General features: G+C 43.2%; 1 protein-coding gene across 1 annotated transcript in view; it reads left to right on the top strand.

The window, feature by feature from the left end:
* The window catches only part of ACMSD (aminocarboxymuconate semialdehyde decarboxylase), a 625,677-nt gene that overhangs the window by 395,963 nt on the left and 217,067 nt on the right, over positions 1–12,647 (top strand). The gene's annotated exons all lie outside the window — the stretch shown is intronic.

Here is a 12,647-nt window from a genome sequence, read left to right as displayed (position 1 = left end):
ACTTAGCTGTCTGCTGAAGTCACTTAGCAGCTCTGCTCCATCCCAAACTGTTGGAGGTACATCCAGAAGGACGGAAGGATTCTCGTGTGCGCTGCTTAAGGCTTTTCCACAAATAACACATTCATCCTAAAGCAAGCACCAGTACAACTCCGATGTCAGCTCGCCAAGAGAGGAACGCGAACATGCTCGCGGCCGAACTCGACCATACAATGGAGATGGGAACTGCCCAACCTTGGACACTGTCAACACACCTTCCCACCTGTGTGTTTGAAAATGCACACACTCATGCAACCGCGTCGGGGGAGAAAAGCACAAAAATAATGTGAACACCACTCTGGATGCACAGAGGAATTTCGAGGAGCTTAACAGAGTTCTGACTCCAACTTAGGTTGTCAAATACTGGACGATCCGAGGGGAGGAGCTTAAAAAGGCTGGTTGCCTATTGGTCAACCATATTATAGGGCTGCTGCTGAGGTCTTCTGGGAATGGTTTTCCCTTCCCTTAAACTGAGGGGTTTAACATTCATACCACACTCGACCTCCAGTCACGCGGTGATATGCTGATGGTATGAATCAATCTCTCATTTGAGCACCTACTCTGTCCTGTCCCCTCCCAGTATGTTTGTACAGTACCATGACACCCAGTGGACACTTTTGCAGTCACTCCCATGCCCACACAGACACTCAAAAACACCATTGAGACACTCACACATTCACTCACACACCCATTGAGACACTCATGCACTCACACACTGACTCTCAAAGGTTACAAGTTACAGTTAGGCAATAAAATGTACAGAAAACCTTGGAAATTCACAGAAACAACCAAAGGTTACAGGGACGTTACAGTTAGGCAATAGAATTTTTTTAAACGTAGAAATTCACTGAAAAAAGCAAAGGTTGCAGGACGTTATAGTTAGTCTCCCATTTCATTCATACAAACTGTGAATTTACGCCCTTGCAATACACTGCTTACGACCTCACATATTACAATACTCATGACATGGTCAATGGCATCACTGATGACATCATCTGTAGAAGCACTCACACACCCACTCACCCCATACAACCTCTCATGTACCCAATCCCACACCCACACACCCACTCACATACCGATTCACAGACCCATAGAAGTACTCACACAATCACTCACGCATCCATAGAGCCACTCACACAATCACTCACTTATCTATACAGCTACTCATACAACCAGTCACTTACACATACAGTAACTCACACAGCCACACACTCACTGCATTCGAAATGCAGCAGGCAGACCCACAGTGGTGGCGGTGGTCATACTGCCACTGCTAGTATCACTTGTAATAAGGACCTTACTTTACAATACAGCCACTCAGACACCAACTCACTTAACCAAACACCCACTCAAACAGCCACTGACTAACACATACAGTCACTTATACAGCCAGTCACTCACTCATACAGCCCCTTATACAGCCAGTCATTCACTCATACAGCCACTTATACAGCCAGTCTCTCACTCATATGGCCATTCAGACACTCACTCGCCCATAGTCACTTACAAACCCACCCATACAGCCACTGACACAGCAACTGACTCACCCATGCAGCCACTAATATACCCAGTCACTCATCAATACAGTCACTCACACAGCCACTCACAAACCTACTTATACATCAATACAGCCACTCACACACCGATACAGGAACTCAGACACCCACTCACACACAAATAAACACAATCACACAGCCACTCACATAATATATGTTGAAATAGTTATTCATTAGTAGTACACAAAGTATACTATTTTAACGTTTGTAGCACCTGGGTATATACGTTTGACACTCAAACTTTCAGAAAACACTCACCCTCACTGGATGATGTTATCAGTGGTGTCATCAGCGATGTCATTTGAGATGTCATCAGTGATCTCACTGACCATGTCATGAGTGATGTATTATGTGAAGTCATAGCCAGCTACCTATAACTGAATTTCACTGGTTTTGTGCTAGTGAAATGTTAGCCTAACTATAACGTCCGCGTATCCTTTGTTTTTTTCAGTGAAGATATCTATCTATCTATATATATATATATATATATATATATATATATATATATATATAAAAGCTGAAATCTTGCACACTTTTGCAAAGAAACCTGCCCTCACAGGGGGACGCATTTGTAGATTTCTTTATTGCGGTTAGAACAGACGCGTTTCGGCGTCAAGCCTTCTTCGGTGTTCATGACACCATGAACTTAGAGCATTAATAAAGTTTGTCATCACAGCCCCAAACAATCAACATAAAGAAGGGACAACATTACCCAAGAGGAACATGGACGCCATCTTAGAGTGTAGCACAGTATACACATTAGACTGCTAAATCGAATACCTTTTAAGTGTTATTTTACACATTAAGCATCCTAACCTTCTTAGGTGTTAACGTAATTTAGCCGTGTATCGGCAAGTATCCCTACACCCTTTCTAAGTAGGGAACGCCTCACCATGCAGATTCAATTCATTATGGAAGCCCCATTTCTATACATCCTTCTAATGAAGCGGGTTTCTTTGCAAAAGTGTGCAAGATTTGAGCTTTCATTTTGAGCGGCGTTCCACTGCCGCACACCGCACCCGCTGGAGAGTGCTCCGTTCTGGCAAAGTGGAGATTGAGCGTGTATATATATATATATATATATATATATATATATATATATATATATATATATATATATTACCTACTGGCGGTCGCCAGTAGGTATATATAGTTAGGATTTTTACTCTATGGGATTTTAGAAAATTCTATGTCTAATAACTTTGGCGTTTGTGGACGGAATTGGCTGAAATTTTCAGGAAAATGGAACATTTTGTTTCTGAGCAGCCCCTAATTATTTGGGGGGGTTTCGTCAAGGGGGGGCCGAGAAAAAAGGGGGGTCCCAAAACGTGTTTTTAACATTGAGTTTTCCATAGGGCGGTTGGCCTCACTTTTAGCCCGAACGGCTGAATGGATTTGCACGAAACTTGGCGAAATTGTAGGGACTGGTAGCCCGATGTGCCTTTGCTAGGTCTCAATATATGTGCTCCAGTGGATTTTGAGAAATTAACGTTCAAAAAAAGATATATATCTGTAACAGCGGACCAGGCAGCGCTCAAGTTCGCGTACTTTTCGCGTTACGGAGCTTTGTGAAGCGAAGCTGATTGGTTCTCCGGCGTCTGTAAACATTCCAAACAGTCCGTAGCGGCCGCCATCTTGTCTCTCGGTAGGATCGAGAGACAAGAGGAGGCCAAAGCGAAGGGGCAAATGACCATAAGGGGGCATAGTAGATCCTCCCTGACCCCCTAGGTTTGATGTGGAGGTTTTAAAAGGGCCCCGCGGGGCAAAAAAAAAAAAAAAAATAATCAAACGGCTGAATGGATTTGCACGAAACTTGGCAAAATTGTAGGGACTGGTAGCCCGATGTGCCTTTGCTAGGTCTTAATATATGTGCTCCAGTGGATTTTGAGAAATTAACGTTAAAAAAAAGATATATATCTGTAACAGCGCTCCGCTTCGCGTACTTTTCGCGTTACGTAGCTTTGCGAAGCTGATTGGTTCTCCGGCGTCTGTAAACATTCCAAACAGTCCGTAGCGGCCGCCATCTTGTCTCTCGGTAGGATCGAGAGACAAGAGGAGGCCAAAGCGAAGGGGCAAATGATCATAAGGGGGCATAGTAGATCCTCACTGACCTCTTAGGTTTGATGTACCATTTTGCCAAGTTTGGTGTAATTCCGATCAGCCATTCAGGCTGTAGACGTATCTAAATGTCCTATGGAAAATTGCATGGGGAAAACACATTTGAAAGTGTTGAAATTTAGAACCAATTAAAATGTTACTTTGGTTTTGTATTTGTGTGTGATGAAAGTTAATTGGTTATGTATATATCTAAAATGAGAGGAAACCACAGCCATTTTGTGATACTACTGTCTGAGGTACATTTGTGAGGAATTTTTGGTGCTCAATTTCTGGTGTTTGATTTACACAGTTACACAGTACTAACACTTCTCCTACTTTCAAAAAGGTGAGTTGTTAATTTGTAAGGGGAACTATGTTGTACACTTTAAGATAATTTGAAAAATGTTTTCTGTTATTCATTTTCAGTCCTTCTGTTATACTAAATACTTGATAAAGTTAGTTTTATATTATGTATTACTAAAAACGATAAATGAAAGTGATTATTTTTTTCTGCAATTTACAGCAAGAAATTTCAAAATAAAATGGATCACAATGAAGAGACCGTGGCAATTTCTTTTGAATTATCCACTACATTTATTGAAATTGACAGCACCAATAATGAAATATTCTCACAAGGAGGAGATGACTTGAATGATTTTTTTGATCAATCTCTTGACGGCGAATTTATCGAATGTTTGGAGACCATAGAGTTACAAGAATCATCATTGCAGACTTTTCATGAGGAGATTTCTGATGAGATGATTGAAGAGGAAATTCCTGATGAGGACATGTTACTAGTTCTTTCAAATTATGAAAATTCAGAAGAATAAATTTATATTTAGAAATCAAAAATTGTTTGAGACATTATTCATTTTTATTTTTAATTTATGAGGTTGTAGCGAAGTGATTGTAGTATAAAAAAAGACTTATAGTATAGAGTGCAAAAATTGGTTCTTTTTGGGGTGCGCCCGGTTAGCGTAACGGGAAGTGGACTGGGGAGCGTACTACAAGGAAAGAAGAATGATTGACTTTTAACTTATTGTATGTTTATAGACTTGTTTTTCTGCTGAGTGACGTCTCGGCCTATCTCCACGGGATGCAGTCTCTACCATCTCGGCGTTTAAGCCCAGGGGGACCGGTAGTGTGGGAGAGATAACGGGGCATATTATCAAGGGGGTTTATCTCCGCTTTTTTGGCTTTAAAAGCCAAGAAAGCGGAGATAAAATTATCTCCGTATTACGTAGCTGTCGCTAACACCAGATAGCGACCGCTAGTAGGAGATAGCGACCATCTTGGGCTCCACTTTGCATGTCAGTGATATTTATCACTAATGACATGCAAAGTGGGCATGCCAAGATGTTAGCGACTGGAAACAGTCGCTAACATCGATATCTCCTATTACCAACTTTTGGAGATATTCGCGCTAAGCGCGAATATCTCCAAAAAGTAACACCTGTCCTGAGCAGTTCTTAGCCATGTCATCCAATGGGAGGTGGATAACATGGCTAAGAGCATTAGCTCGGTAATGCATGAATATCGCTGACTTTTCAGCGATATTAATGCATTGCGGCCGTTTTTTATCGCATTTGCGATAAACCTTGATAATAGCAAGGTTTATCTGCGATAATTTCTGACAATGCTTAGCGGTAAAAAATTCGTTGCTAAGCATCGTTAGGGATAAATATCGCTTAACTTTGGTAATATGCCCCAACGTCTGTTAACGTTCGATTCGAAGGAAATGAGGAAGTGTTGAAAAACATTGTCTGCGCCATCTTGCCTTTTTTCAAATGCCACACTTTTGTCGTGCACGGCAGCCATTTTAGATGCCTTGACCAGACCCACTCTCTGCACGCTGTCGATCCGTAGCATGGCTCCCCACCCTCGCAAGCATCTTCCCCAGGCACTGGTCACCCCCGCTCTCTGTCTTATGCATGGGCAATAAACCTCCCCCCATCTGCGCTGCTCTTCCCTGAGAATCACACCCTGTGCCCGCCCGACACCTCCCTTTCGCCCTATTCACTACCGCACCCTCTGACACTCCTCTTCCTCTGTGTCCGATTGTCCAGGCCGGTCCCAGGCTATCAGCTAGCCCTGCAGATGTAGTTTATGGCCCCAGCTGTAAAGAATCACCCCTCTTCAAAGGAGTTATAGTAGATCAAGGCCCACACCCGATGAGATCCGTCACACCACACGCGTTCCTACTATCTGAAAACCATCCTGTATTGTGATTGGGGAGGGGACCGAGAGTGAAGCGGAAGATTCCAGTGATGACTCTTTGTACATCAAAGTTTTTACAATTATGTGTCACATTAAAAATATATAGCACTTCAACAAAGTAGTAGGAATATAAAACTTTAATAACTTATAAATATATACAACAAAACAAAAACAGTAAAAACATTTAAACAATGAAGAGACCGTGGTAATTTTCTTTTGAATTATCCACTACATTTATTGAAATTGACAGCACCAATAATGAAATATTCTCACAAGGAGGAGATGACTTGAATGATTTTTTTGATCAATCTCTTGATGGCGAGTTTATCGAATGTTTGGAGACCATAGAGTTACAAGAATCATCATTGCAGACTTTTCATGAGGAGATTCCTGATGAGATGATTGAAGAGGAAATTCCTGATGAGGACATGTTACTAGTTCTTTCAAATTATGAAAATTCAGAAGATGTTGCCTGGGTGCCGCACTGATTTGGGTATCCGGCGTGGGGCGTCCCGGGGGGTGGGTCGTCAGTAGCGGTCTGTTGTGCGAATAGTTCCAAGGCAGCAGAACGCGCTGAAATCTGGATGGCACCAAGGTGATGTCCAGTAAGTTGCCGCCCACCAAATAACGGCGTGGGGCGCCGCGGGGGGGGGGGGAGGCAGTCCAAAGTTCCGTTAAAAGGGCAAAGGAAAGGATCGGTGGTTTGAACCATCAGTCAAAAAGGGAAGGGGGTGCAACAATTTTTCCTACCGGGTCACACTGTGCTTTCACCGGAACTGAGGTCTGCAGGATTCTAGTCATTCAAACTGAGGCTGGCGCCAGCATGGGAGCGCCGACGTCCCGCGGCTACAGTTTCGTCACTCCACGGGCGATCATGGCAGTCATTCCCCATCGGGGGTGTCTGCGGGGGTCGGGGACTCCAGCGGCTCCTCTAGAATCTTCAAGGTCGTGGAGGACTACGGTGGTGGAGTCAACCAGTGACCGGGCCATTTCTTTATGCTGGGCCCGCTCTTGCCAGGTCGACCGCCATTTTGAGAGTTCGGTAGCTACCGGCGATCGCGGGGTCAAATGAGCGGACGGGCTCCACCCTGCCGGGCGAGACGTTGCAGCATCGCCACAGTGGAAGAACCCTTTTCCGGGCGCCTGGAGCGCTGAGGGTGCAGCTGGGAAGCCTCCACCTGGGGAGGCGGGAGAGGCCTGTTCGCACCGTCTCTCCCACCCAGTGCACCCCACGGCGTCTCGCTTGACATTTGTTATGGCCGGACCAGGCGATGAGGACGAGGGGGGGGGTCAGAGGCATGTGCAAGACATCCCCCCCCAGTGTTGTCGCAGCCATTATAAAAGAAAGAAGAAATGTCCCGTCCGTCTTTGGGCCGGACCTCCGGTGGATGGCGGCCGGACGCCCTTTGCTCTGGCCCCATGAACGGGTTCCTTGGCTCATCCGGTGGGGCAGGCCTTGGCGTGTGGTGCCTCTCCTGGGCCTTTCGTGCAGTGGCCTCTCCACTCCCAGGCCCTCCATGGATGCTGGCCCAGACTGGGAGAGAGAGGGTCTAACCTACAATTCTCCAGGGTTACCGCCACCGCGGCCGGATCCCGTCGGCCTCGGCCTCTGGTTGATGGTGGCCGGACTGGGAGATAGAGGGGAGGGTCGAGGACACAGACATTCCCCCCCTTGCAACTCTCCAGGGTGGTCGTAGCAATCCCCCTGGACGGGTGCCATTGGCCTCGGCCTTTCCTCCGGCTACACCCTACGTGATGATCTTCTGCCGACGGTTGGCAGCAGGACCCGCCTTATATGTGTTGCTTCCGGCTGGGCGTAGCCGGAAACCTGTTGCACTTTGGAAGTTTCCAGAATGGGGCGGATGTCTGCTGACTTGTATCTTTCCCAGTTTGTCGTTATTTGGCCGTGGCAGGCGGTGGGACAGACACGTTTTGGGGCAGTGAGGGGCGATGAAGCCTCGTTGCCTTGTGGCTGTTGCAATGTCACACTTGGTTTCTCTTACTGTTTTCAGGTTTCTTATTACGGGCTTACTTCTAACGTTTCTTGTTTCTAGGACAATAATAGGTTTTATCATTACGTATTGTTATCGTTTCTTTGTTTGTTATTTAATAAAAAGTTCATCAGTGGCCTACTGATTTTCGTTTTCCTATTCCTTTCTTTCCAGGTTGTTTCATGCTAAAGTTTCTGTTAACAGGATACAGTGATCACTTCGTTATTATTGCATATGTCCTTTTCACTAGGGGTGCTCTCTGGTCGGGCCAGATGACCTATCTCTAGTAAATGGTCCGGGTGAAACAGGTGCATCAATCAGTGGGGAGTAGATAGGCATGACAGATTACAACGGGGGACAAAGGTCCGCATTACCTACCCTTTCACTACTTGCAAAGATTTTCCTACGTTTATTTGCAAACAGGGAATACCTTCAAAAAGAACCAATTCCCAAACAGTCAATGTTCGGGCAAACAATCAATCAATGAGGAACGAAATAGGCACGATGTGTTAAAGGTTTGCGTTACCTACCCTTCACTATCTGCAAAGGGAGAGAGAATATTCCTATTCTTCCCCGTTTGCAGGCAGAGAAGATCCTTAAGAGAACCAACTTCGAACAATTCAATGCTCGATTCAATCAATCAATCAATGGGGAGAAAAATAGGTATGACGGATTACAATGGGGACAAAAGTCTGCATTTACCTATCCTTCACTATCTGCAAAGACTAAACAGAGTATGGCGATTCTGTGCTTGTTTGCAAATGCTTGGATAACAATCAATCAAATGGAGAGAGAAGCAGGCACGACGGATTACAACGGGGGCAAAGGCCTGCGTTAACTAACCTTCACTATCTGGAAAGAGAGAGTACTCCTAATAGAAATGAGGGGGGGGGGCAGCATTGAAAGCAGATCAGTGTGCATAAACACGAAAATGTTTTTTCTTACCACGTACTTGACAATCGACAGCTTATGATATTTGCTATTAAAAAACCATTGAAATTCACTGAAAAAACCATAGGTTATAGACCATATATAGTTAGGAATTAGCATTTACAAAACCTTGAAAATTCACTGAAAAAACCATAGGTTATAGACCATATATAGTTAGGAATTAGCATTTAAAAAACCTTATTTTACTCACACAAAACCATTGAAATTCCATATATAGTTAGTAGTACTAACTATATATCGCGCACCCGCAATCCACTGCTGATCATGTCACATATTACATCATTCATGACATGGTCAGTGACATCACTGATGACATCACTGATGACATCTCAAATGACATCACTGATGACATCTCAAATGACATCACTGATGACATCACTGATGACATCACTGATGACATCTCAAATGACATCACTGATGACATCTCATTTGACATTACTGATCACATCACTGATGACATCATTCATGTGATAATACGATGAACCTCTTCAGACTCTAATATAACCTTAGATACACTCAGTGTAAACAGACACTCACAGACTGTCACTCATCCATGGAGTTACTTACACACCTAGTCAGTCATGCAAAGAATCAATCACACCTCAATTTCCTCAACTATACAGTTATACACACCTTACTTATTCAAACATATACTAACACATATTTACTCTCTTTTACAATCCCTGATACAAGTTCACAATGATCCATACAGCCACTCACACATTCACTGACTCTTATGCACAGTTATTTATATATGCCAATTCTCACATGTACTGTGTTTTACATATGTACTTACTTTGACATGTAGCACTGAGATATCCATTCACTCACCAATGCACTCATGCACACAGTCAACCACCCATACAGCTGTTTCCACATGTACTTTTGAACCCATACATCTAGTGAATCAACTGCTCACACATCTATGCACAGAGTCATACACCTCCCAGCCACCCACACACACACTCAGTCTCCCATACAAATACTTGAGCAACCAATCAATAACCCATATACTTACTCATATAGCTACTGATCAACACATGCAGCAGTTTACAGAACAACAAACATAATGATGCACAAATTAAGACAGTTCGTCACTAACCCATGCACTCAGTGAGACACATTTAACCACTCACTCATACAGTCAGGCATGCACCTACTAAATCCTTCATCCAGACACTTCTACATCCACTCATTCTTCAATATGTAAGACATATTTTAACTTTACAGAAATACACAGTCACTGGATGTTGTCATCAGTGATGTCATTTGAGATGTCATCAGTGATGTCATCAGTGATGTCATCAGTGATGTCATTTGAGATGTCATCAGTGATGTCATCAGTGATGTCATTTGAGATGTCATCAGTGATGTCATCAGTGATGTCACTGACCATGTCATGAATGATGTAATATGTGACATGATCAGCAGTGGATTGCGGGTGCGCGATATATAGTTAGTACTACTAACTATATATGGAATTTCAATGGTTTTGTGTGAGTAAAATAAGGTTTTTTAAATGCTAATTCCTAACTATATATGGTCTATAACCTATGGTTTTTTTCAGTGAATTTTCAAGGTTTTGTAAATGCTAATTACTAACTATATATGGTCTATAACCTATGGTTTTTTCAGTGAATATATATATATTTATATATAGATATATAGATATATAGATAGATAGATAGATAGACACACACACATGCACTGAAATAGTTAATTTTATTTAACATTACTTTCAATTGTGTGTTATTTTAAGCCCCTGCCTTCATTATTTTCCATGGGAGTGAGTTCCAGTACCAATGAGTGGCCATGTGTAGTATTGGAGTTACACCATTTCAGGTCTCAGGTACATTTATGGCTGTTTTGGGCCTTTTTTGGCCCTAGTAACTTTTGAAGTGCAGTCTGCGAATAGCAATAGAATTGCTTTTTAGTGGATGGGTGTTGTCCAGCCTCCCTCCTAGGTTTATCCCACATTTACAACTAAAACATATACTTACATGCGCAGAGACCTCCACAACTGGGGTGGAGAATTCTGCATAGAAAACATCCGAGATGTTGATACAGAGTTCTCCACACGTCGGTTTGTGAATAACATTTTGTAGTACACGAGTGCCCTATTGTAGTAGTTTGAGAATAGGCCCTAATGTGCTCAATTTATTTAAAAAAAAAAAAATTTGAAATAGAACTGAGGATGTGCAAAATTTATAAAATATATGCACTCACATGCTAAAAACCTTGGCAGTGACGTGTTTATTTGTGGCTATGTGCAAAATCTGAAAGTACTCCTGAAGCAGCTATGACCCTATCTCTTAGAACTGCATCAAGATTGGCTCAAATAAATGGGACATATATTGCACTGTAATTTATTTTCATGGTAATATTGAAGTTGTTTGGTGGTGACCTGACATATTTTCAAATAGGTTTTTGAAGGCAATACTGTACCCGGCCAAAACTATTATTGTGGATAGGAAATAACAACTGTGGTCCAGATTCACAAGCTACTTGTGGTCTCAATCTGTTTTTGCACCCAATAGAAATACTGCCACACCTGCAATAAGAGCTTGAATTACCATGTAGTGATTTTACTGCATCACCGATACAGTTTCATGATGGAAAATTAATGGTATTCAGGGAACTACCCATTTTATCCATTTATGCACAGCTTTAAATTAGTTATTTCATGAACATCACAAAGAAAGTGGTGGAGCGTGTCGTTAAGCCTAGAAGGCTAACAACACGCTCCCTCACTTTAGAAACGCAAGAATAAGGTGAAGATCTGCATTTCCCCCTGTGCTGGTGATAACTTCATCTGCCTAGTGCCAATGCAGGCACCCTTGCACCTAGTGCAAGTGTGCCTGTGTTGAGGGGAAGATTGTGTATGTGCTGGAAGATCCACCTTCCTGCACATAAACTATCTTGAAATGCTGTTTTGCAACTTCATAGAAGTTGCAAAATAGCATTTTTTTAAATGATTGTTTATGTGCAGGAAGGGGCACCTATGTGTGCTGCACAAGGCTTAACGCTGCCTTGTAAAAAAGGCAAAGTTCCCATTCGCTATCCCAACGTCACTAAAAGTGATGTTGTGGTGGCGATAGGGGCTTGTAACTATGCCCCATAGTTTTGCGGAAATGATGTCCACAATCTCAATGGTATTCAGATTCAGAGATAACCAGCAGTCATCTCTGTACCTTGAAAGGAATCACCAACACTGCAGTTGCCTTCAAGGTACAAAGGGATATAGTTACAACAGAATAGAGAAGTGTGGCATTAAACAAACATTGCTAACACCACGCTAATCCATTCTGAAAACGCAGAGATGTGCTGTATTCACAAGAATGTAGTTCACCCCTGCATTTCCCCCAGTGCTGGCGCAGAGCTCAGCTGCCTAGCACCAACGCAGGCCCCTTTGCACCATAGTGCAAAGGTGTCTGTGTTGGGAGGAAGATTGTTTATGTGCAGGATGGTCCCCCTTCCTGCACATAAACAAATGCTGTTTTGTAACTTCTGTGTGTGCTACTTAACCCCTCCGCTGCGCCGAACGTTCCGCGCTGGTGCGGAACGTTCTATTGCGCGGACAGGGCCGGAACGTTCAGCGGACGTGCGCAGCACTACCGAGGTAGTGCACGCGACGTCCGCTAAACGTGTGCCGCACTGAAGGGGTTAATGCAGCACACATAGAATTTGCAAAACAGCATTTTAAAAAAATTATTGTTTATGTGCAGGAAGGGGGACCAATGCACCATACATGAAAACAGCAAAAAACGAGGAGAAATAAAGCATTTCTCCTCATTGTGTT

This window comes from Lissotriton helveticus, chromosome 3_1 (genome assembly GCF_964261635.1).
Source record: "Lissotriton helveticus chromosome 3_1, aLisHel1.1, whole genome shotgun sequence".
In the NCBI taxonomy this organism is placed as follows: Eukaryota; Metazoa; Chordata; class Amphibia; order Caudata; family Salamandridae; genus Lissotriton; species Lissotriton helveticus.
Note: the sequence above shows the minus strand (reverse complement) of the source record. Positions and strands in the feature narration are given on the sequence as shown.